We start from the raw sequence: 25633 nt of genomic DNA on the forward strand, positions 1-25633 counted from the left end.
AGCAAATAAATTGTATGAACAATGCAGATACCTCACACAGCCAACAATGCAGATACCTCACACAGCCAACATCAGATAATATTTAATCACATATGGTAATGGCTATAATGTAAAACACAGAATCCCACAATACGTTCACCGGCTACCGTAGCACTGTAGTAACTATCACACTCAACCGAACGACTTGATTAGTGTAGTATTAGCTAGCTACATAGTTGTCTTTGCTGTCTTCGTATCCAAGATAATTGTGTAGTTAGAGTGTGTAGTCTTAGAGTGATTATCTTAATTTACCGAGGTTAGCTAGCCAGCTATTTTGTCGTCCTTAACGTAGGAGACACTCCTAGCTAGCCAATAGCCAGCCAACGTCTACTGAATAGAACTTTCGCATTCCGGTCGCATTCCGCTTCGCTCCACAGGTAGTATCATATTTTCATTTAATTTCATTACAGTCCCAACGGTGTGATTTGTTTGATCGTAGCTAGCTACATAGCTAGCTACATAGCCGTCTTTGTTTCAAAGATAATTGTGTAGTCTAGAGCGATTTTCTAGGTTAGCTAGCCAGCTATTGTCGTTCTCCTAACGCAACGTAACGTAACCAACACTGCTAGCTAGCCAGCTAGTTTCGAAAAGCAGCATTGTAGAAACTTCACACTCAACGGAACGACTTGATTAGGGTAGTGTCAACAACGCAGCTAGCCTACCTCAGCAGTACTGTATCATTTTAATCATTTTAGTCAATTAGATTATTTCTACGTAAGCTTAACTTTCTGAACATTCGAGACGTGTAGTCCACTTGTCATTCCAATCTCCTCTGCATTAGCGTAGCCTCTTCTCTAGCCTGTCAACTATGTGTCTGTCTATCCCTGTTCTCTCCTCTCTGCACAGACCATACAAACGCTCCACACCGCATGGCCGCGGCCACCCTAATCTGGTGGTCCCAGCGCGCACAACCCACGTGGAGTTCCAGGTCTCCGGTAGCCTCTGGAACTGCCGATCTGCGGCCAACAAGGCAGAGTTCATCTCAGCCTATGCCTCCCTCCAGTCCCTCGACTTCTTGGCTCTGACGGAAACATGGATCACCACAGACAACACCGCTACTCCTACTGCTCTCTCTTCGTCCGCCCACGTGCTCTCGCACACCCCGAGAGCTTCTGGTCAGCGGGGTGGTGGCACCGGGATCCTCATCTCTCCCAAGTGGTCATTCTCTCTTTCTCCCCTTACCCATCTGTCTATCGCCTCCTTTGAATTCCATGCTGTCACAGTTACCAGCCCTTTCAAGCTTAACATCCTTATCATTTATCGCCCTCCAGGTTCCTCGGAGAGTTCATCAATGAGCTTGATGCCTTGATAAGCTCCTTTCCTGAGGACGGCTCACCTCTCACAGTTCTGGGCGACTTTAACCTCCCCACGTCTACCTTTGACTCATTCCTCTCTGCCTCCTTCTTTCCACTCCTCTCCTCTTTTGACCTCACCCTCTCACCTTCCCCCTACTCACAAGGCAGGCAATACGCTCGACCTCATCTTTACTAGATGCTGTTCCTCCACTAACCTCATTGCAACTCCCCTCCAAGTCTCCGACCACTACCTTGTATCCTTTTCCCTCTCGCTCTCATCCAACACTTCCCACACTGCCCCTACTCGGATGGTATCGCGCCGTCCCAACCTTCGCTCTCTCTCCCCCGCTACTCTCTCCTCTTCCATCCTATCATCTCTTCCCTCTGCTCAAACCTTCTCCAACCTATCTCCTGATTCTGCCTCCTCCTCAAACTCGCCTCCCTGCGGACCTGGCATCCTTTCACTCCCTCCTCTCTACATTTTCCTCCTCTGTCTCTGCTGCTAAAGCCACTTTCTACCACTCTAAATTCCAAGCATCTGCCTCTAACCCTAGGAAGCTCTCCTCCCTCCTGAATCCTCCCCCCCCCCCTCCTCCCTCTCTGCAGATGACTTCGTCAACCATTTTGAAAAGAAGGTCGACGACATTCGATCCTCGTTTGCTAAGTCAAACGACACCGCTGGTTCTGCTCACACTGCCCTACCCTGTGCTCTGACCTCTTTCTCCCCTCTCTCTCCAGATGACATCTCGCGTCTTGTGACGGCCGGCCGCCCAACAACCTGCCCGCTTGACCCTATCCCCTCCTCTCTTCTCCAGACCATCTCCGGTGACCTTCTCCCTTACCTCACCTCGCTCATCAACTCATCCCTGACCGCTGGCTACGTCCCTCCCGTCTTCAAGAGAGCGAGAGTTGCACCCCTTCTGAAAAAACCTACACTCGATCCCTCCGATGTCAACAACTACAGACCAGTATCCCTTCTTTCTTTTCTCTCCAAAACTCTTGAACGTGCCGTCCTTGGCCAGCTCTCCCGCTATCTCTCTCAGAATGACCTTCTTGATCCAAATCAGTCAGGTTTCAAGACTAGTCATTCAACTGAGACTGCTCTTCTCTGTATCACGGAGGCGCTCCGCACTGCTAAAGCTAACTCTCTCTCCTCTGCTCTCATCCTTCTAGACCTATCGGCTGCCTTCGATACTGTGAACCATCAGATCCTCCTCTCCACCCTCTCCGAGTTGGGCATCTCCGGCGCGGCCCACGCTTGGATTGCGTCCTACCTGACAGGTCGCTCCTACCAGGTGGCGTGGCGAGAATCCGTCTCCTCACCACGTGCTCTCACCACTGGTGTCCCCCAGGGCTCTGTTCTAGGCCCTCTCCTATTCTCGCTATACACCAAGTCACTTGGCTCTGTCATAACCTCACATGGTCTCTCCTATCATTGCTATGCAGACGACACACAATTAATCTTCTCCTTTCCCCCTTCTGACGACCAGGTGGCGAATCGCATCTCTGCATGTCTGGCAGACATATCAGTGTGGATGACGGATCATCACCTCAAGCTGAACCTCGGCAAGACGGAGCTGCTCTTCCTCCCGGGAAGGACTGCCCATTCCATGATCTCGCCATCACGGTTGACAACTCCATTGTGTCCTCGTCCCAGAGCGCTAAGAACCTTGGCGTGATCCTGGACAACACCCTGTCGTTCTCAAATAACATCAAGGCGGTGGCCCGTTCCTGTAGGTTCATGCTCTACAACATCCGCAGAGTACGACCCTGCCTCACACAGGAAGCGGCGCAGGTCCTAATCCAGGCACTTGTCATCTCCCGTCTGGATTACTGCAACTCGCTGTTGGCTGGGCTCCCTGCCTGTGCCATTAAACCCCTACAACTCATCCAGAACGCCGCAGCCCGTCTGGTGTTCAACCTTCCCAAGTTCTCTCACGTCACCCCGCTCCTCCGCTCTCTCCACTGGCTTCCAGTTGAAGCTCGCATCCGCTACAAGACCATGGTGCTTGCCTACGGAGCTGTGAGGGGAACGGCGCCTCAGTACCTCCAGGCTCTGATCAGGCCCTACACCCAAACAAGGGCACTGCGTTCATCCACCTCTGGCCTGCTCGCCTCCCTACCACTGAGGAAGTACAGTTCCCGCTCAGCCCAGTCAAAACTGTTCGCTGCTCTGGCCCCCCAATGGTGGAACAAACTCCCTCACGACGCCAGGACAGCGGAGTCAATCACCACCTTCCGGAGACACCTGAAACCCCACCTCTTTAAGGAATACCTAGGATAGGATAAAGTAATCCTTCTCACCCCCAACCCCCCTTAAAAGACCTAGATGCACTATTGTAAAGTGGCTGTTCCACTGGATGTCATAAGGTGAAAGCACCAATTTGTAAGTCGCTCTGGATAAGAGCGTCTGCTTAATGACTTAAATGTAAATGTAAATGTAAATGTATTGATGTTGGCTGTGTGGGGTATCTGCATTTGTGCACTTGAGCATCATCATGAGATTAAACAACTGCTTGCTACATCTACTTGCCTGTTTGTGTGTGTGACAAGAACTGAGTAACATGGCTTGACCTGCATGTTGCAAAACTGTAGATAACAGCCCAGCAGAGGCTTTGTCCTTGTGTTTGTATGTGACAATATTGAGCACATGGTGTGACTTGCTGTATCTTACAAAGTTGTGGTTAATCAGGTATAGGGCGGGGTGGTCATCACGAGGTTTAACTGAGATGGAAAAATACTGAACAACACAAGAGCAGGAACTGAGCAACGGTTATAACTAGGCTGCGATACCAGAACAGTAAGAATCTATACATCGACGGAGGGAGGACTCCAAGAAACGCCAAGAGGCGGGGACCAGCCTGAGCGCCTGCGATAGGCTGAGCAAGTCTAAACCACGCTCAGCCTCTACTGTGATAGGCCAAAAGACGGGTTGGAACTATGTCTATCACAGTATAAGAACAGCTGTTTACGTACATCCTGTCAGTTCCCTGTTCTGCCCTGCGTGGTATTACAGTGAGCCCGTATATACGAAAGTTGCATTTGCAATTTAGCTAATAAAAGTACATAGAGTACAATCAGTGACTCAAGTGTTATAACTTGTTCTGATACCAGATTCGAATTCACGCAACCCTAACACTATTAATGCTCGTTCACGAGCACACAGTTTTAAGACGGGTCTGATTTATAATGGGAAACGTGCATGTATGACAAGCTCCATGTTTATGAATCTCAATATTTTTATACGTGTGCAGACTTTTCAGAAATGGCGCACGCGTAACTTTATTGTGAAATTTACCCAACGTTTAGAAATCAGACCCCTGGTGTGGGGTGTTGTAGCTCTAATGCCAGGGGTGTCTACGGCATGCTGTAGACTGGGGGGTACAGCAGGGGGATATTGTGTACAATTTTGCAGGGACCTCATTTATAAAACATGCGCATGTACAAAATATACCCCAAAATGGCACGTATAAAATATACCCTAAAATAAGAGTTTGGCACTTCTCTTACTAACGTTGGCATTATAAAATCACCTCCCTGCAACCTCTTTTAGACCATAAAAATCACCTCCCTGCAACCTCTTTTAGACCATGCATACGCACATCTGCTAATTGTTGAAATATTGCATTGCAAGCTGGCAAGTAAGTATTTTGTGAAAATGGGGGATATGATGAAAAGCTTATTCTTAAAAAAGAAACAAACGTAAAAACATATTAAGAAGAATGCAGCCATTTGTTAGACGTTTTTTTATATGAAACTATTAGGCATCTTTTTCCTTTTTCATAACCATTTTTCATAACCATTGCAGAATAAATTCCTCACCTTGTCTGGCCGTGATGGGTTCATATTCCCGAAGGAGCCATACAACAAATGTTCATGTGCATCTCTCATTTAATTGGACCTAGTAGCTTAGCAAATAGGTATTTCAAGGTTTACAATATCATAGCCGTGTGGTTTATAACCACGGTATACAGTCAAATTTTAACAGTTGATGTTTTACATTGAAGTAGTACATTAGTAAGCTACTGTAAGTACTGTATTTTAATTTTTTTGCTAGCCTGCCTTAGATAATGTGTCAGAATTCGTGGGCAGTCCATCATATTTAGGTTGGTGGAAAAGTCGAGGCAAAACATTGTTGAATTCAAATGTTCTGCTGACAGGTCCACAACAATTTGCCATTGTTTTCTCTTTCAGAAACGGAGAGTCATTTTCCACATACAGCATAAATTACTGCTAAAGATTAAAACATTCTGCCAACACCATAAATAGACCGGTAGCTTATATAAACAATTGATAGTATGGGTAGGCTACAGTATTGTTGTATGATGGGAGTGCATTTTGTATCAAATGTAAGCAACATTTATAAATGAGACCCCAGGAGAGGGAGAGTGGCAGCATCTGGTTTCTGTTGAAGGATGCTGCCTTGAACCCCTCAGTCTCCAAGTGCCCACTGACAGAGAGAGAAAGGCTCCCTTGTTTGGGTTCACATAGCTGAATTTAGATGGTCTAAGAATAACGAATTAATCCCTTGTCCGATGACAAAGATGAAGACCTTTCCAGAGCCAAAAGGTATAATGTGTCCTGGTCTTTGAGTCAGAAAGTGATTCAGTCAAATCTATCTTTGGGCTTGGACCCTTTTTCACCTTTTAACCTAGAAACCGAGGTAAATAGAAGCCAGGGGAGCCTAAAGAAAAGTAATCAGGGAGGAGAATGAAAGAGTTTGGGGTAGACAAAGACACTGAGCAAACCTATGAACCACTCCCTTGGCCCAGTGTGTTAAGCTCTGGCATTTTGAAGGCCAAAGGAGAAGGCAAACATACAGAAACACACCTGCCCAAACAAGGACCATCACCAGAGAGTGTGTGGACACACCGTGAAAGATGGGTAATTTGTTTTCAGGCACAGATGATCACAGAGGCAAGTGGCTTGAAGGGTTTTACCTAGCTGGCTTTATAGGCTTGTGGGAAATCCTCAAAAAGGTTTTTGTTTTTGAGATACCCTTATCCGAGGTACAACAAAGCACCAACATGTATTTCCGTATCTCTAAGGTCTCCCATATATGAAATGGATTTCACTGCAAAACTGGTTAAATTGTTAGATATTGTGACACACCCCCTTAGCTCAAACATTGTGTGGGGGGGTCACACGACAAACAATCTGATCTTCCCTGTTTTCATTTTGCATCACCATTTTGGTTTGCTTCCTGTCATTAAGTTTGGTGTTGTTTTTTTCATTGTTTGCCTCTTAGTGGGAAAATGTTGTGGGCGCTCATGGTGGGTGTCTTTTAGGACCCAATTGTTGTTGCTATGCAATTTTCAATGAAATATGTCTTTTAGAACCCCTCCTGAAACGCCACCTGTTTCGTTTTGGTTGTTGTCAGTGTCTCTTGTTTCGTTCCCTCTTCTGTTTGAGAGACATTTGGGGTTTTGTTGTTGGGGAACATAACACAAGGCAAAAACTAATGGGGGTGGATGGGATATATCGCATCTCATCACGGACAAATTTGAGATTTTAGATAATTAGCAACTTTACATATTTACTACTTTTTAGCTACTTTGCAACTACTTAGCATGTTAGCTAAACCTTCCCTAACCTTAACCTAACTCCTAAACTTCAGTCTAACCCCTAGTCTTGCTAACGTTGGTGGTCACAATTCTTACCATGGAGCTGCCCAAAATCATAGCTGGCGAGAAGGACGAGGAAATCAGCCCACTCTCACGCTTCACAGGATTCGGGGAACCCTTCATGAACGGGCCTGTTGCTCCCAGCGCCTGGTTCAGGCTTCCGACAAATGGAGAAGCCCCGCTGGATCCAGAGAAGGAACGGAAGGTTGCCAACATTGACTTCGAAATCGTAGCAGGCAGTTTGAAAAACAAGTTTGGTTTTCGTATTTAATGAATTGCGGTTTTGTTTTAATAAAAATAACTGAGTCTTTCCAGCATAAAGAGTTCAGCTGTCTAGCCATATCATGCTAGTTTTCACATGCTCGAAGTTATGACTGCAACTGCTCTATTTTGTGTTCTGTCCTCTGGGACTTCAGTGTTATCAAGTATGTTCATTGCTAGTTTACTGTGTCGCAATTCAGTTTTCCCAGAAGAAAACACAGCAAGTTCTAGAATCAACATTCTTAAGACAAAAAAATCTCTGCTACCGAGAGATGTGACGAGGGAGTTGATGAGATAATGCAGCAATCCTAAAACACACAAAGGAAATCCTTGCATACAGTGTAAAAATTCACTTTGGGGGCTGGGCCCACTTACACATGTCACAGGAATTACACCTCTCCAATGTCAATACCAGCCTGAATCTCCCAGAATTGTCCTTGATAGGCCCATTCCACCATCAGTCTTCCCTTGCGGAAGTAACTAGAGACAGAAGGCAATGCACGCCAGCCACATGTCAGGATGCCATTCAACAGCCAAACTTGCTGTATGCGATCGTTTATGGTGGCTTGGGATTGACTGAAGAGATAGTGGTCTTTGTGCACCACACTTGATCGGTTCCACCTCCTCTGCAACCCTTTAACTGTCAATCAAAGCCCAGGGATCATAATCAAATGTATATGTGTGTGGAGCTGTGCTATGTTCCTCACAACCAACGGGTCTTAGTCAAACCTTTTAACTTGGGGCCCCCCCTTCCAGCATTGGGGAATATCCAACGCCCCACACCTATTTCCATGGGCACAAGCACCGTTCATGACACAAACTGTTCACATCCCTCTTGTTGGTGGAAAGCATTTTGCAGGTTGAAAGCTTATTTCCTGCAATTACACACATTTTGTCATGGGGTGCAAAGAAAATGTTGCAGTTTTTAAAGAAACATTTCGCCATGTCTAATGTGTATGAATTTGATATTTGAGTGACAATTACAACAATATATATTGGTGAAGACAATAAAACTATAAAATAAAGCATATGGAATCATGTAGTAACCACAAAAGTGTAAATCAAATCAAAATATATTTTATATTTGAGTTCCCACCCTTTGCCTCGATGAAAGCTTTGCACATTATTGGCATTCTCTCAACAAGCTTCATGAGGTAGTCACCTGGAATGCATTTCAAATAACAGGTGTGCCTTGTTAAAAGTTAATTTGTGGAATTATTTCCTTAATGCGTTTGAACCAATCAGTTGTGTTGTGACAAGGCAGTGGGGTATACAGAAGATAGCCCTATTTGGTAAAATACCAAATCCATATTATGGCAAGAAAAGCTCAAATAATAAGCAAAGAGAAAAGATAGTCCATCATTACTTTAAGACATAAAGGTCAGTCAATCCAGAACATATCAATAACTTTGAGTTACCTCTGCTGCAGAGGATACATTCATTAGAGTTAACTGCACTTGAGATTGCAACCCAGATAAATGCTTCACGGAGTTCAAGTAACAGACACATCAACTGTTCAGAGGACATTGAATCAAATTGTTGCAAAGAAACCACTACTAAATTACACCAGTAATAAGAAGAGACTTGCTTGGGCCAAGAAACACAAGCAATTTGGTCTGATGAGCCCAAATGTTTGATTTTTGGTTCCAAACTTTGTGTGTTTGTGAGATGCAGACTAGGAGAACGGACGATCTCTGCATGCGTGGTTCCCACTGTGAAGCATGGAGGAGGAGGTGTGATGGTGTGGGTTTGCTTTGCTGGTGACACTGTCTGTGATTTATTTAGAATTCAAGGCACACTTAACCAGCATGGTGACTACAGCATTCTGCAGCGATACGCCATCCCATCTGGTTTGCGCTTAGTGGGACTATCATTTGTTTTTCAACAGGACAATGACCCAAAACACACCTCCAGGCTGTGTAAGGGCTATTTGCCAAAGAAGTAGAGTGATGGATTGTTGTATGAGAAGACCTGACCTCCACAATCAAATACTTATGTCATGCAATAAAATGCAAATTAATTACTTAAAAATCATACAATGTGATTTTCTGGATTTTTGTTTAAGATTCCGTCTCTCACAGTTGAAGTGTACCTATGATAAAAATTACAGTCCTCTACATGCTTTGTAAGTAGGAAAACCTGCAAAATCGGCAGTGTATCAAATACTTGTTCTCCCCACTGTATATATATAAATGTGTGTATATATATATATATATATATATATATATATATATATATACAGTAGGGCAAAAAAGTATTTAGTCAGCCATCAATTGTGCAAGTTCTCCTACTTTAAAAGATGAGAGAGGCCTGTAATTTTCATCATAGGTACACTTCAACTATGACGGATAAAATGAGAAAAGAAATCCAGAAAATCACATTGTAGGATTTTTCATGAATTTATTTGCAAATTATGGTGGAAAATAAGTATTTGGTCACCTACAAACAAGCAAGATTTCTGGCACTCACAGACCTGTAACTTCTTCTTTAAGAGGCTCCTCTGTCCTCCACTTGTAACCTGTATTAATGACACCTGTTTGAACTTGTTATCAGTTGAAAAGACACCTGTCCACAACCTCAAACAGTCACACTCCAAACTCCACTATGGCCAAGACCAAAGAGCTGTCAAAGGACACCAGAAACAAAATTGTAGACCTGCACCACGCTGGGAAGACTGAATCTGCAATAGGTAAGCAGCTTGGTTTGAAGAAATCACCTGTGGGAGCAATTATTAGGAAATGGAAGATATACAAGACCACTGATAATCTCCCTCGATCTGGGGCTCCACGCAAGATCTCACCCCGTGGGGTCAAAATGATCACAAGAACGGTGAGCAAAAATCCCAGAACCACACGGGGGGACCTAGTGAATGACCTGCAGAGAGCTGGGACCAAAGTAACAAAGCCTACCATCAGTAACACACTACGCCGCCAGGGACTCAAATACTGCAGTGCCAGACGTGTCCCCCTGCTTAAGCCAGTACATGTCCAGGCCCGTCTAAAGTTTGCTAGAGAGCATTTGGATGATCCAGAAAAAGATTGGGAGAATGTCATATGGTCAGATGAAACCAAAATATAACTTTTTGGTAAAAACTCAACTCGTCGTGTTTGAATGACGAAGAATGCTGGGTTGCATCCAAAGAACATCATACCTACTGTGAAGCATGGTGGTGGAAACATCATGCTTAGGCTGTTTTTCTGCAAAGGGACCAGGACGACTGATCCATGTAAAGCGAAGAATGAATGGGGCCATGTATCATGAGATTTTGAGTGAAACCTCCTTCCATCAGCAAGGGCATTGAAGATGTAATGTGGCTGGGTCTTTCAGCATGACAATGATCCCAAACACACCGCCCGGGCAACGAAGGAGTGGCTTCGTAAGAAGCATTTCAAGGTCCTGGAGTGGCCTAGCCAGTCTCCAGATCTCAACCCCATAGAAAATCTTTGGAGGGAGTTGAAAGTCCGTGTTGCCCAGCAACAGCCCCAAAACATCACTGCTCTAGAGGAGATCTGCATGGAGGAATGGGCCAAAATACCAGCAACAGTGTGTGAAAACCTTGTGAAGACTTACAGAAAATGTTTGACCTCTGTCATTGCCAACAAAGGGTATATAACAAAGTATTGAGATAAACTTTTGTTATTGACCAAATACTTATTTTCCACCATAATTTGCAAATAAATTCATTAAAAATCCTACAATGTGATTTCCTGGATTTGTTTTCTAATTTTGTCTGTCATAGTTGAAGTGTACCTATGATGAAAATTTACAGGCCTCTCTCATCTTTTTAAGTGGGAGAACTTGCACAATTGGTGGCTGACTAAATACTTTTTTGCCCCACTGTGTGTAGGACATAACCTGCAGGACTTAAATTTAAATTCCATAGGCAAGTATGGCAAGTATGTTTGTGACAAAATGTATTTCACAACCAGACATCCAACCATTCCACTACTGGAGTATTCCCAGCATCATTCAGTCTGGGATAACATTTCAGTTAGTCAATGGGTCTTGTTGGCATGCAAGCTGCATCTGCTGAATGCCTTTACTGAACTGTAGAAATGGAAACTGATCTCCCCACAGCCCCAATACCCCACCAGCCATACATTAAGAATACTGCCCTTTTAGCTACAGCTTGCCCAGAATGACCATTTTGCTGTGCAAGCTGGTAAGCCCCAGAACTACAACCATCACTGGCTATGTTGTGTCCTCACCCTGTTAGGACACATGCCCTGGTCACCTCAAATACTTTGAATCAACATTGCACACTAAGTTTTAGTGGTGGAAAAGAGGGTTGTACATATCCAATACTGGAGTAGCTGCCTGTTGTATTATGGTTTTTCCTGTAACTTGGTTACACTACCGTGTGCTTATTCTTGAAAGACTTGTTGTTATATTTTGTGGAATTGCCCATTTTTGATATACTTGCTGTAAATGTGTGAATTAGATTAAAACATGAACACATTGTAAAACAAGTTGGCTTGGGCTATTAAAACAGCAGAGGAATGGCAGTGCCACTCGCTAGATATACCAAGAGCCTTATGAAACCGTTTTAAAGACAGAATAACACAATACAAAATGAACATGGGCTACATACGGTATATGCAATTGAAGGTGTTTGACTGTAATCATGTTAGACAAATTGGATTGATTTACACAAAAAAAAAATATTTATTTAACTAGGCAAGTCAGTTAAGAACACATTCTTATTTACAATGACAGCCTACCCCAGCCAAACCATAACCCAGACAACACTGGGCCAATTGTGCACTGCCCTATGGGACCCCCAATCACAGCTGGTTGTGATACAGCCTGGAATCGAACCAGGGTCTGTAGTGACGCCTCTAGCACTTCGATGCAGTGCCTAAGACCACTGCGTCACTCGGGAGGGCATGTGTGTTGTAGACAATTGAAAAATATACTTCATTTACATAATTCATATTTATAGGTGATTTAACCTCCATCAAATGTTATGGCAGCCAAATTGGATTTTGTACATCATATTGGATTTGAAGAAAAAAATATTAAAATAATCTGTGATGGCCCACTGATTTAATTGCAAGAGTAGGTTGCTAAATAAACAAAATCCTTTTTTATAGTACTTTGGACCCCAAAAAATGACATTTCGATGAGCACACTTATTTTCATTGGAGCCGATTACAATAGCCACAACATTAAAAAAACTAGTAAATCTTAGCATTTTTGTTAGGCAGTACTGAATGAGTGCACATTTGACTTGGAGACTTGTCTACTGAACAGCTACCAGAAAGTGAAGTTAACATTCATAATAAATATTCATTGTTGATATTTCCGACTATTGTATGTGTGTTTACAGGTCTATATTTCCAAGATGAATGAAGATATCCTAATGCTGTTTGTTATTTGTGTATGTAATGCAGACAACTGACTACTTGTATTCCAAATTTGAGCAATATCAAAGCTTATTTGTCACGTGCGCCGAATACAACAGGTGTGTCACGTATTATCAAGGTGGAATCAGGCGCAGAGAGCAGGTTTCAGTGATTGAACAGTTTATTCTCCGGTGCACAAAAAACACGGTCAACCCAACACACAGGGTGAATAATCCAACACAGGATCAAAATAGACCGGAGAATAAAACACAAGTGCTACACCAAATGACACGAATACAAAAACAATCCCGCACAAAACAAGGGCGGGACAACCTACTACATATAAGGACGTTAATTAAACTAAAATACACACAGGTGAAACTAATAAGACAAAACCAACAGACAAACGAAAAAGGGATCGGTAGTGGCTAGTAGGACGGTGACGATAGGCAGGAGAGCCAACTTCGGCGGAAGTCGTGACAAGGTGTTCACCTTACAGTGAAATGCTTACTTACAGGCTCTACCCAATGGAGCGAAAAAAAAGGTGTGTGTGTAGGTAAGTAAGGAAATAAAACAACAGTAAAAGACATTTGAAAAAAGAGTAGCAAGGCTATATACAGACACCTGTTAGTCAGGCTTATTGAGGTAGTATGTACATGTAGGTATCGTTAAAGTGACTATGCATATATGATGAACAGAGAGTAGCAGAAGCCTAAAAAAAGGGGTTAGCGGGTGGTGGGACACAATGCAGATAGCCCGGTTAGCCAATGTGCGGGACACTGGTTGGTCGGGCCAATTTAGGTAGTATGTACATGAATGTATAGTTAAAGTGACTATGCATATAAGATAAACAGAGAGTAGCATCAGCGTAAAAGAGGGGTTGGGGGGCACACAATGCAAATAGTAGCCATTTGGTTACCTGTTCAGGAGTCTTATGGCTTGGGGGTAAAAACTGTTGAGAAGCCTTTTTGTCCTAGACTTGGCACTCCGGTACCGCTTGCCATGCTGTAGTAGAGAGAACAGTCTATGACTGGGGTGGCTGGGGTCTTTGACAATTTTTAGGGCCTTCCTCTGACACCGCCTGGTGTAGAGGTCCTGGATGGCAGGTTACATGAGGTTATGTGGCCCACCCCCTCCAGCCAGGCATAATTCTGTGCTTTTTGAGTTCATGGGGTGTTTTTCTTAGAGCAGATTATATTAGCCACAACATAAAAAAACATGTTACTGTATGTATTTTTGTCAGGCAGCGCCACGCCGTACTGAATGAGAGTAAATATGACTTGGAAAGTTGTCTATTGAACAGCTACCAAAAAGTGTTAATGTTAAGAATAGATATTCAGCCGGTCATTATTCTACACAGTTTGAGCTAAGGTTGTGCGTCACAATATCTATTCATTTAAACACTTTTGCAATATACGATTTCCACACAACCATCCATTTACTTTACTATTTTTATTTTTGACAACTTTATACTTGTACTTTTTACTCCATACATTTTGAATGCTTAGCAAGACAGGAAAATGGTCGAATTCACAAACTTATCAAGAGAACATCCCTGGTCGTCCCTAATGCCTCTGATCTGGCGGACTCACTAAACGCATGCTTCCTTTGTTTGAATATTTGAGTGTTGGAGAGTGTCCATGGCTATCCGTAAATTTAAGAAACAAGAAAATAGTGGCCCCTGGTTTGCTTAACATAAGGAATTTGAAATGATTTATCCTTTTACTTTTACTTTTGATATTTAAGGATATTTTAGCAATAATTTTAGCAATTATATTTACTTTCTATACTTAGTGACTTCAGAAAGTATTCAGACCCCTTGACTTTTTTACATTTTGTTATGTTACAGGAAATGTATTAAATAGTCTTTTCCCCCCTCATCAATCTAAACACAATAACCTGTAATGACAAAGCAAAAACTGGTTTTAAGACATTTTTGCAAATGTTTAAAAAACTGAAATATCACATTATATAAGTATTCAGACCCTTTACTCAGTACTTTGTTGAAGCACCTTTGGCAACGATTACAGCATATATTTTTCTTGGGTATGACGCTACAAGCTTGGCACATCTGTATTTGGGGAGTTTCTCACATTATTCTCTGCAGATCTTCTCAAGCTTTGTCGGGTTGGATGGAGAGGGTCGCTGCACAGCTATCAGGTGTTCGATTGGGTTCAAGTCCAGGCTCTGGCTGAGCCACTCAAGGACATTCAGAGACTTGTCCCGAAGCCACTCCTGTGTTGTCTTGGCTGTGTGCTTAGGGTCGTTGTCCTGTTGGAAGGTGAACCTTTGCCTCTGTCTGAGGTCCTGAGCGCTCTGGAGCAGGTTTTCATCAAGGATCTCTCTATACCTTGCTCCGTTCATCTTTCCCTCGATCCTGACTAGTCTCCCAGTCCCTGCAACTGAAAACAATTCTCACAACATGATGCTGCCACCACCATGCTTCACCGTAGGGATGGTGCCAGGTTTCCTCCAGGACGTGACGCTTGGCATTCAGGACAAATAGTAAAATCTTGGTTTCATCAGACCAGAGAATCTTGTTTCTCATGGTCTGAGAGTCCTTCAGGATCCTTTTGGCAAACTCCAAGCGGACTGTCATGTGCCTTTTACTGTGAAGTGGCTTCCGTCTTGTAAATTAATATTGTAGCTGGAAACAGCATATTTTGATGGAATATCTGCATAGGCATACAGAGGCCCATTATCAGCAACCATCACTCCTGTGTTCCAATGGCGCGTTGTGTTAGCCAATCCAAGTTTATAATTTTAAAAGGATAATTGATCAGTACAAAAAACCTTTTGCAATTATGTTAGTACAGCAATTATGTTAGTACAGCTGAAAACTGTTGTCCTAATCAAATAAGCAATAAAACTGGCCTGGAATATATCTTTTGGAAGTTTTCGTGCCAGTTATCTTGGACCAGCAGTCAGTTTTTGGGCACGTGAGTTGAAAGTGATAGCAAATGCAGCTACTTGGACACTAGTATTGGACATTATGGAACAAAACAACGATTTATTGTGGAACTAGGACTCCTTGCACTACATTCTGATGAAAGATCATCAAAGGTAAGGGAATATTTATGTTGTAGTTTTGTATTTCCGTTGACTCCAACATGGCGGAGAAATACTGTTATGTCTGAGCGCCGTCTCAGATTATTGCAATGTTAGGCTTTTTCCGTAACATTTAAAAAAATTCTGACACTGCGGTTGCATTAAGAACTAGTGTATCTTTAATTATATGTAGAACATGCATCTTTAGTCAAAGTTTATGATGAGTATTTCTGTTATCTGGCGTAGCTTTCTATAATTCCTCCGGATATTTTGGAGGAATTTCTGAACATGGCGTCAATGTAAACCGAGATGTGTGGATATAAATATGCATATTATGCATATTCATTTGATGAAGATTTTCAAATATTAGTGATTCATTTTATCTCTAATCCTGCTTTTGTGATTTTATCTTTGGCTGGAAAAAATGGCTGCGTTTTTCCTTTGATTTGGTGGTGGTCTAACATAAATATATGTTGTGTTTTCGCTGTAAAAGATTTTAAAAATCTGACAGGATGGGTAGATGAACAAGATGGTTACCTTTCATTCGAGATATTGGACGTGTTAATGTGTGAAAGTTAAATATTTCTAAAGAATATTTTTGAATTCCCTGCCCCATCTTTTCAGCTGAATGGGGGGTGGAGTTCCCCTCGGGGAACGCCTTGCCATAACTACACACTGTATTTCTGATCAATTTGATGTAATTTTAATGGACAAAATGCTTTTTTATTTTTTCAAGAACAAGGACATTTCTAAGTGACCCTCAACTTTTGAATGGTAGTGTATATTTAAAATCAAATACTTTTTGACTGTTTTACTCAAGTAGGATTTTACTGGGTGACTCACTTTTACCTGAGTGATTTTCTATTAAGGTATATTTACTTTTAATCAACTATGACAATTGGGTACTTTTTCCAAAACTGCCAAAGTGTAATTAAGAACTTCACCATGCTCATTTAATTGATATTTTCTTGTTGTCTCCATAAACCATGAGCATGTCATGCTGATCATGCTGAACAATCAGTCTGCCCTGTACTACATTATTTCCTGTTTACAGTGTGGCTTTCAATGGCTTTTTAATCCCAAAGGCACACCTCCTCTAGGTTTTTTACTAAACTCTAGGAGGTGACGCAAAAGCATTTACAGCTCAGTGTTCGTGTGATTCGGTGCCAGCTCACCACCTGTTCCCTGGCCCGCTACCCTGAGTTATGAAAGGAAATGACAAAATAGCAAGAATAAGAGTTTTTTTTTAGAAACCGGCCCAAAATTAGATTTTTCTTTCTACACTTTTTTTAAACAGCCAAGCAAGAACCGGCCCCACCGGAATTACAACCCAGTCTGTATGCATCGTTGGAATAAAGTGACCGCTCCCCAAATAAATAAATGCCGGATTTTACTTATTACCTGTCACTGGCTGGACGGATTTGGCACAGATTAAAATTCTATTTTACACAAGCGATAAACTTATTACAGAACATGGAGTTGGACTTGAGGTTGGGCGCTCTTGATTGAGTCACCAATAAAGTTTTAGTGCTTCATCATTATCCACGTGCTAACAGCATTAGTAATTCATCCTCTGTGTTTCTATCCATTCACCACAGGAGCAGAGGGAAGATAAATAAACAGAGAGAAAGAGAGGAGGAGTAGAGAAAGAGAGGAGGAGTGGAGGAGTGGCGGCTCAGGTGGAGGACGGAAATGCGGGTGAGTTGATGATGGATCAGTTCTGACAGAATTGGAGAGAGGCGAACAACGGGGCCAGGGTTTGCATAGTTCACCCTTCTAACATGTTCAATTTCCGTTTTGTTTTATTCACGCCAAGAAGTGTGATGCTGACCATACTCGTTACTCATGCGAAAAAAGGTACAGCTGACGTTGCAGTTTGTTCTTGCAAAAATAAATTAAGACTGATGGTAGGCGAATCTGAATAAATAGAACTTAGAAATGTGCTGCTGCATAAGTGTGAGAAATCATCAAAACGTTTTTTATTATGGTTTATTTTCAATTGGTTCTCTGTGTTAGCTCATTTTCCATACTCATAATAAGGTTGACAGAAATTAGGACGTTTGGAATGGAAATGTAAAGCAGAGAGTTAATTGGGCCTTGCCGAGACAGTATTTATTAAATTCCATCCAGTCTACAGGGAATACTAAGTCTAGGAAACCTCCATATATCTAAAAGGTCTCTACGTAATTGTGTATAGAGAAGTATGTTATATACTCTTTCATTGCCGCCAATTACTTTTAGTTTAAAAAAAAATCTATATTAGGTACTCTAAGAGATTTGAGGTGAGTTTGTCTCGCGCTACCTCTAAGTATCTGCAAATTGAACTATCGAGAGATTGCATTTCGAAGCATGTGGCTACGACACATTCCTTGTGTGTTTATATGAGTTTGTGCTCATGAGTCGGGGAATTGTTTGGAGCTCTGAAAAATGTTCTTCTCCATGGTGGTTCAGTCTACAATATCATTGCTGCGGTTGTTGTTAGGTTCATTTTGCGCAATTGTGAGTGGGTGCTGTGGTCTCTTTTGGAGTGTTCATGGCACAGTGGTGGTATAATTTAGAAGGTTGGGACTGTGTCCAAGGCTTTAATTATGAATAACGTGCATTGGATGTTAATTGCCTAGCCATGCATGCACCTAATAGTTTTGAGAGGACACTGATGGCCAACATTGATATCTTTGAATAAACAATACCTTCCATAATTCCAGTGTAAAAATGGATATGACACCCCTGATGTGTGCTGTAACAGGTACGCCTACCCATTGACCTCAACTTCTACATAATATATCTTACATATCCAGCAAAGACAGAAATGTTGCTGTACTCACTTACCCAACGAGACATTCTAACACAAATGTACAGTACGTCAAGTAAAATACTCCCTATTGAATGGTTAAATTGAATAGCCTTTCTCCCATTACGATACTGTTGACCTATGGAGAGTTATGAGGCAGAGTCCCTTGCAACTACCAGTAAAAGTGAGGTAACCTAACTCTAATGGAAACAAACAGACAATAAATAAGCCAGTATCCTAGGTACCAGCTACTAGTTCAATGTACCACTTACAATGTTTGCACCCTAAATAGCACCTTATTCCTTATATAGTGCACTACTTTTGGCCACAGGCTCTGGTCAAAAGTAGTGCACTATATAGGGAATATGGTGCCATTCGGGACACGTATGAGATTTTCTAGTCTAATGTCTAATGGGTATCCAGGGAAAGAGCCATCACTAAGGACTGGTTTATTGACACTTACTGACCAAGCAAATACAATACCATCAGACAATGATTACATAATGTCCTGTTGGACCAGGTTTTGGTCAACCACAAATTCTCAGTACAAGTGTGTGACTCATACAGACCCTCTTGGATATGCCAAAATGTATTACTGTTACCCATGACCTCCCTTTTCCATAATGAAATATACTATTGTCCAGAAGGTCAGGTGAGGTCTAAACTTGATACTGCAGTGAGTCCATTACTCCCTGACCCCCCCTAACTCTGCTGTCATCCTCATGAACTTAGTTACACGCGTTTATGGCCTCTCTATTTAAGAGCCCACAGTGGGACATGCCTCTCTCCCCACCCAATAAAATCCGAAGGGAAGCAAAGGAGAAATGCTAGCAGTGACCTCTCCAAAGTTTTATGCAGCCGTAAAACAATTTACATATGTTCAACATGTTTGGACCCCAAGGGCGTAGAAGTGAAAAGGTTATCAATGAGAGACCATCTGTAACTGCCTTCAAAGGGAGTTTTTCAGTTCTTAAAACCCAGGCACTTTTGATTTATTTTTCCCCAAATCCGAGCCAAGTAATAACATTTAGAATGGATCAGAAGGTGTAATTCCGTGAGCTGAGGTTGCTGATCTCCCAGACACAGGGTTAGGTGTACTCCTGGTGGTGCTTTGAATTTTAAAAAATGCTCTGAGGGTCAATAGTTTTCTCATCAGGGTGACCTTGATGGTAAAACCCCATGATCTTGAGCTCTGAGCTCTGCGATTGTAAAGCCATTAAATGCAAGGTTATAACAAAACAGATCAGGTGCTCTAAGAATACAAAATTATGAATTGACTGGTTTCAACATGCAACACTATTTGTCTTAGTTATTCAACATCTTCTGAAATATCCTTGAGTCTCACAAAAACAGTGACTATATGTATTCATCTTGGTATCTATTCTTTAGATCTACCTGTAAAGAAAGGCCAAGTCGTAAGGCTAAGTCTGATTTGATTTTGAAGTCAAGTTTGATCTTTGGTTACCTCTGGGTAACAAAAAAAAGGTTAACGGTTTTACTTTTTTCAAGTTTCAAAGTTTATTTGCCTTGTGCACAGGATACAACAGGTGTAAAACAGTACAGTGAAATTCTTACCCTGAGAGCTCTTTGCCAACAATGCAATGATAATAATATATATTTAAAATAAAAAAGTAAGATACAGGTAAGGGAACTTCACTATACACTGCGTTCTTAGTCCCCGTTTGTGACTGTCACCATTTATACTTCACTGAATTCTCTATAACTCACACCTCTACCATCATCAGCCTCACTGAACTCTAGGTAGGTTTCCATTGACCCAGGTTATTCGACAAAAGCAATGTCACAAAATAAAATACATTGCGACTTGTAATGAAAACAGTAGCTATCGGGCCTCCCGAGTGGCGCAGCGGTCTAAGGCACTGCATCGTAGTGACACTAGAGGTCACTAGAGGTGTCACTACAGACCCAGGTTTGATCCCGGGCTGTATCACAACCGGCCGTGATTGGAAGTCCCATAGGGGAGCGTACAATTGGCCCATCGTCGTCCGGGTTGGGGGAGGGTTTTACCCTTTACCTGGCTCTAGCGCGTCCTTGTGGCAGGACGGGTGCCTGTAGGCTGACCTCGGATTAAGCGGGTTGCAAGAAGTGTGGTTTGGCGGGTCATGTTTTGGAGGACGCATGACTCGACCTTCGCCTCCCGAGCCCATTGGGAGTTGCATCAATGAGACAAGATCAAAAAAGGGGATAAAATAATGGTAGCTCTGATATATTATAAAGATTGATAACATTTGTATCTGTTCGACAGGGGTGGATTTTTCTTTATTGCCTCAAATTATGGTGGAAACTATGTTTTCTAATAAATTATGATTGCCGAATCATTTTGATGGTAGGTCTACATGGGGCACGTGAAGTCATTACGTAACTATAAAGCTTCACTCCACGTTTGAATTTTAATGGCCTATTGATCAAACAAAAACATCAACAACAAAAAAATGCAACTATAAGAATAATGTTTCTTTGCGAGACAAGGATTGTCCTGACTTTCAAGAATTCCTGAATTGCTTAGACTTGCTTTTCCGGTTGGCTGGATGCAAGTTTCACCATCCAATTATTTCAGATCTACAGTGGTGCAAGTTTCACCGTGACGATACGTTGGCACATGATAATTATTTGAATATGGAAAATGTTAGTCAATTCTTGCATTCTATCCATGCTGGCTTTTGCTGGCTACCTGAAACATGAAACTGATAGGTGGGAGAGCATACAGGCTGTCGCCAATTTATTAATGCGCAGTTTGCCTAAAACCACTTCAACCACTTCATTTTTATTAAACACTAGGTTTTTGCTAAAGCATGCATTTTTAAGTTATGTCCAGCTGTTTTTATCGACGCAAGACAGACAGTTCAATGGAAAGGCACCGTAGTAGGCAATTGTCATATCTTTTTTTTATGCAAACTTTCTAAATGTCAACAAAAAATCACTGGACAAGTTAACAGCTAGCGTCACCCAAAAATGTTTCACTCTCTTCTCCAAAAATACTCTCCTTTTCCCCCTTGAGCTACACTGCTGTATTTTCCACTCCTTTTTACATGGACAGTGTTCCACTCCGTTTTACATTTATTTTATGGACAGTGTTTTTCATGTCAAATGACCATTTCTCTGTTTCCCCTTGTGATTGTGAACTTCCTCCCTCCCCATTGTTTTTTTTATACTTTTTCTTGTAGACTATGAGCTTGTATCTGTCTCCATGTCTTGTATTTTTCTTTCTTCCCCAGGTCTTTTCTTACTTATTTTGTTTGACTCACTCTGTCGCTGTTTTCTCTCCATTATTCTCATTCTTTACTCTCTCTCCTCCACACTGGCTACTCTCTCCATCCATATTTTCCTTGTTCCCTGTTTCTGCATCTCACACTCTTTCTTTCTCTTTCCCTCCATCTTATTTTGCTCATCCCTTCCCCTCCATCCCTCCTTTCCTCCTTGCCTTTGCTGGTGCGGCCTAACTAACAGGACTTCCTAACTAACAGTTGCTGTCAGCAACACACCCAGTGAGGCTCAGTTTATTAGGGGCTCTGGTTAAAAAGTCCCTTTCTAAGGGAGCATTGGTGTCCCTCTGCATGACTGGCCCCATCTGTAGCCGGCATTATTTTCACGCTGCATTAAGTTAACACTGCGCTGCCAGTTAGGCAGGCCAAGACCCGGCCACTAATTGAAGGGGGAGAGAGGGGCAGGAAATCAGGCACAACAGGGGCCACCTTTAACTCTCTCTCACACTCTTTTTTCATCAATCTCTTTGGCTAACTGTTTATCACTCACTCACTCACTCACTCACTCACTCACTCACTCACTCACTCACTCACTCACTCACTCACTCACTCACTCACTCACTCACTCACTCACTCACTCACTCACTCACTCACTCACACACACACACACACACACACACACACACACACACACACACACACACACACACACACACACACACACACACACCTGTATTTAATCTCTCTCTCTCTTGGTTTCTCTCTCTCCCCCATCCTGCTCCTTTATCTATGAAAGGCGTTTTTCCCCCAACCAAGGCCCTTGTTTTATTATAATCCCAATTGTTTTATGTTCCGTATTATTTTGGGGGCTAATCCTCCCCACTCCCTTTCTCTCCCTCCTGTTGTCTCCTCATTTGAAACCCTTGAAAATGTGCTACAAATATATAGAGTACAGAATCTATGTTTTCTTTTACAATGGCAGATTACAAATTACTGTTAAATCATGGAAACAGTAGATTAGGGATTACGGATGAGTTTATGGTACATTGTAATGCAGAAGGGTGCAGTACAGGCCACAATAAAGATGTTTCACATATATACAGTATAATATACCTCACTTTTCACTTTTCCCAGCAAATCACTGGAAGAGTGTATGGGGTGTTTGTATCTGTGTGCTTCATAGTCTGACCTGTGTTAATTAATTCTCATGTGGTTTATGCCACATCCAATCTATCACATCTGAAACAATAGTGAACTGAGTTGACTTAAGTGTGTGTGTGTGTGTGTGTCTGTAGTGTACACATTTTACTATACTTGTGGGTTCCAGAAGTTCACACAAGAATAGTACACCAACTAAAATTCAGAGAAGTGAGGACATTTTGCCAGTAAAAAGGCTATATAAAGCTTAGGGGTTAGGTAGAGTATAGAGTTAGACATAGAGTTAGGGTTATAATTGGGGTTAAGGTTAGGGTAAGGGGTTAGGGAAAATAGGATTTTGAGTGGGAATGAATTGTTGGTCCTCAGAATTATAGTAAAGATATTGCTTTGTGTGTGCGTGTGTATGTGTCCAAAGGGACTTATCGAGGAAGGAATCGTTTTCACATGGTCACAGCATGTGTGGTGTAGCCTCTTAAGGCAGGTGGTAGGAATTTACTCTAGGGTCAGTGAGAATAGAAGGCAGCTTCCCTGGATCACTGACTGACTGTCTGTTCTGATCTGGCAAAGGGGCTTAATGATGTGGTTTCAGGGGCCGGGAATGTGATTTCAGCATCTCGTGCAAGGCGACTGGAAGTTGACCACAGATCACACATATCATGCCAGACACACACACACATACTCACACAACTACTCGCACAAACACACGTACACACACTCTCTTCACATCCACAGACAGGCAAGCAGAGAGTCCTGCTGTCCACCATGTATTTTCCTTCTCTCCCTCCCGGGTACATCATCCATCTCTCGTTGTGAACACCAGTGTCTTCTCTGGCTTGATAAATGTCTCTCCCTCAGTACAATGTCTGGGCCAGGACACTCTTAAATTACCCCAAGCTGTGGAGGAGGGAGAGAGGGACTCACAAAAAATGCACATGGGCTGGTCCTTTTTTTGAGGGAAATGGTTCTCTCCCTTCTCCTTCTCCCCCATTCTCTCTTTAAAAGTAATATATGGAGTCAGGGTTATTGATGATTATTCAACAGAACCCTATTATCTCTGTCTCCCTCCCTCTCTACCCCACTCCACAGGCCCCCTCTTGCTCTCTCATATGACTAATGTTGTCTCTCAGTCACAATGAGGTCAGGAGCGTAATGGTGGGGGACGTATTTTGCAGTTACGGCTGTCTGCAAATGGCCCATCCATAACAATGGCCCGTACATTACCCTTTCAGTCCTTTTATTGGTGATATCTCCTTATCAGCTAATCCTTTATGTTGAGGGAGGGGATGAAAAAAGTTACACCTTTTGAGTGGATTTTTGTATGTTTTTTTTTTTAATTTAACCTAACCCAGGTGATCCCATTGAGGTCACAATACAATACCTGTTTCTTTAGGGAGTTAAGGGGGTTGTTTTATTTATTACACACTTCCCAGTAATCTTTCAAATCCACAACACTTTACGGTGAAATCGAGGTTAATTCTTAAAATCATCAGTGCAAGACCCCTAGCTCCCACTCAGGCCACATGTGTCCACTCCAGTGTCGGACACCGGACGGAGCCCCCCTCTTCGCCCAGTTGACAAATTGATTGTTGGTCCTGCAGTTCAAGTGATGGAGCTTGGCCAGGGACCATTTGACCCCCTCACTCTGTCCACCAGCAACCAGACTTGTCATAAAAGTTCCTTTCAGCCCAGAGTGTGGCAGTTAACCTCAGACCCCTCAGCCATGGTGCCCCTTTGTAAAGTGAGCGCCCTTAACTTTGGGAGACTGACAGGTTTTTGAAAAGAAAGTAATCAGGATGAGGGGGGTTGTGTGTGTGGAGAGAGCAGAGGAGGTTGTGTGTGTGTGTGTGTGTGTGTGTGTGTGTGTGTGTGTGTGTGTGTGTGTGTGTGTGGAGGAGGAGGAGGAGGAGGAGGGGGGGCTGTTATTGGCTAGGGACATTGGAAGGGAGGTATTTTTTCTAAGAGACTTAATTGCGCCCCCAGCACTCTCCTCAATCTCCTTTTATGACCCCAGACCTTAAATATTTGCAAACGATCCAGTGTCATTGCAACCTGTTTGCCCACTGCTCATTTGCTGGTGATTAAAGGCCCTTGTTCCTCTCTCAAAATCCCACTTAGCCGCTCTACTACTCTACCCACACTCCCTCATTCAATAAGATCAGACCAGTCAAGTTACACGTGTCAAGTCGAATGCAGTTGGATTCGTCATTTTCTCGTCGACTTTGTTGAAGTCGGGTTTTGGGGCCGTAGGGTTTGGCAGGGATAGGCCGTCATTGTAAATTATAATTTGTTATTAACTCAATTGCCTAGATAAATACAGGTTAAATAAAAAATGGAATACAAATCTGGAATTGTCTCCAAGTGGAAAGACGTGCAATTTCCTAATATTTTATTGAATTCTATTACACTGCCTATTGAAAATTTTAATTATTAAACTATGGATGAGTTTGAATAGAAAAGCTGCTAATAAACTTCCATTCACATCCATGCTCATCGTCTTCTAGATGGTGGTTAAATCAGTTTAGAACCAGAGACCCCCAAATTTTTGTGGGCCGTTATCGTGACGGAAAACCAATTGACGTGCGGTAAAATTGAAGTAAATGCATTTCAATGAAAATGTTGAATATTTTTAAGCTCATGTTTATTGGCACTTTGAAGCTTTGGGTCCGAAGAAGTTTTAAGACACAAGAACAGATGGTATTTATTCGACATCTGGTTTGAATTTGTGTTGCATTTACATTTTCCCTTTTAGAGACGAGACAAAATAGCGATAACGCCGTAAAATATAGGTTGTAAGCAACATTTCCAACAACACCTCAGCATTCTCCAATAAGCTTTTACTCTGGCAGAG

The sequence above is a fragment of the Oncorhynchus nerka genome, linkage group LG13, assembly GCF_034236695.1.
Source record: "Oncorhynchus nerka isolate Pitt River linkage group LG13, Oner_Uvic_2.0, whole genome shotgun sequence".
Taxonomy (NCBI): domain Eukaryota; kingdom Metazoa; phylum Chordata; class Actinopteri; order Salmoniformes; family Salmonidae; genus Oncorhynchus; species Oncorhynchus nerka.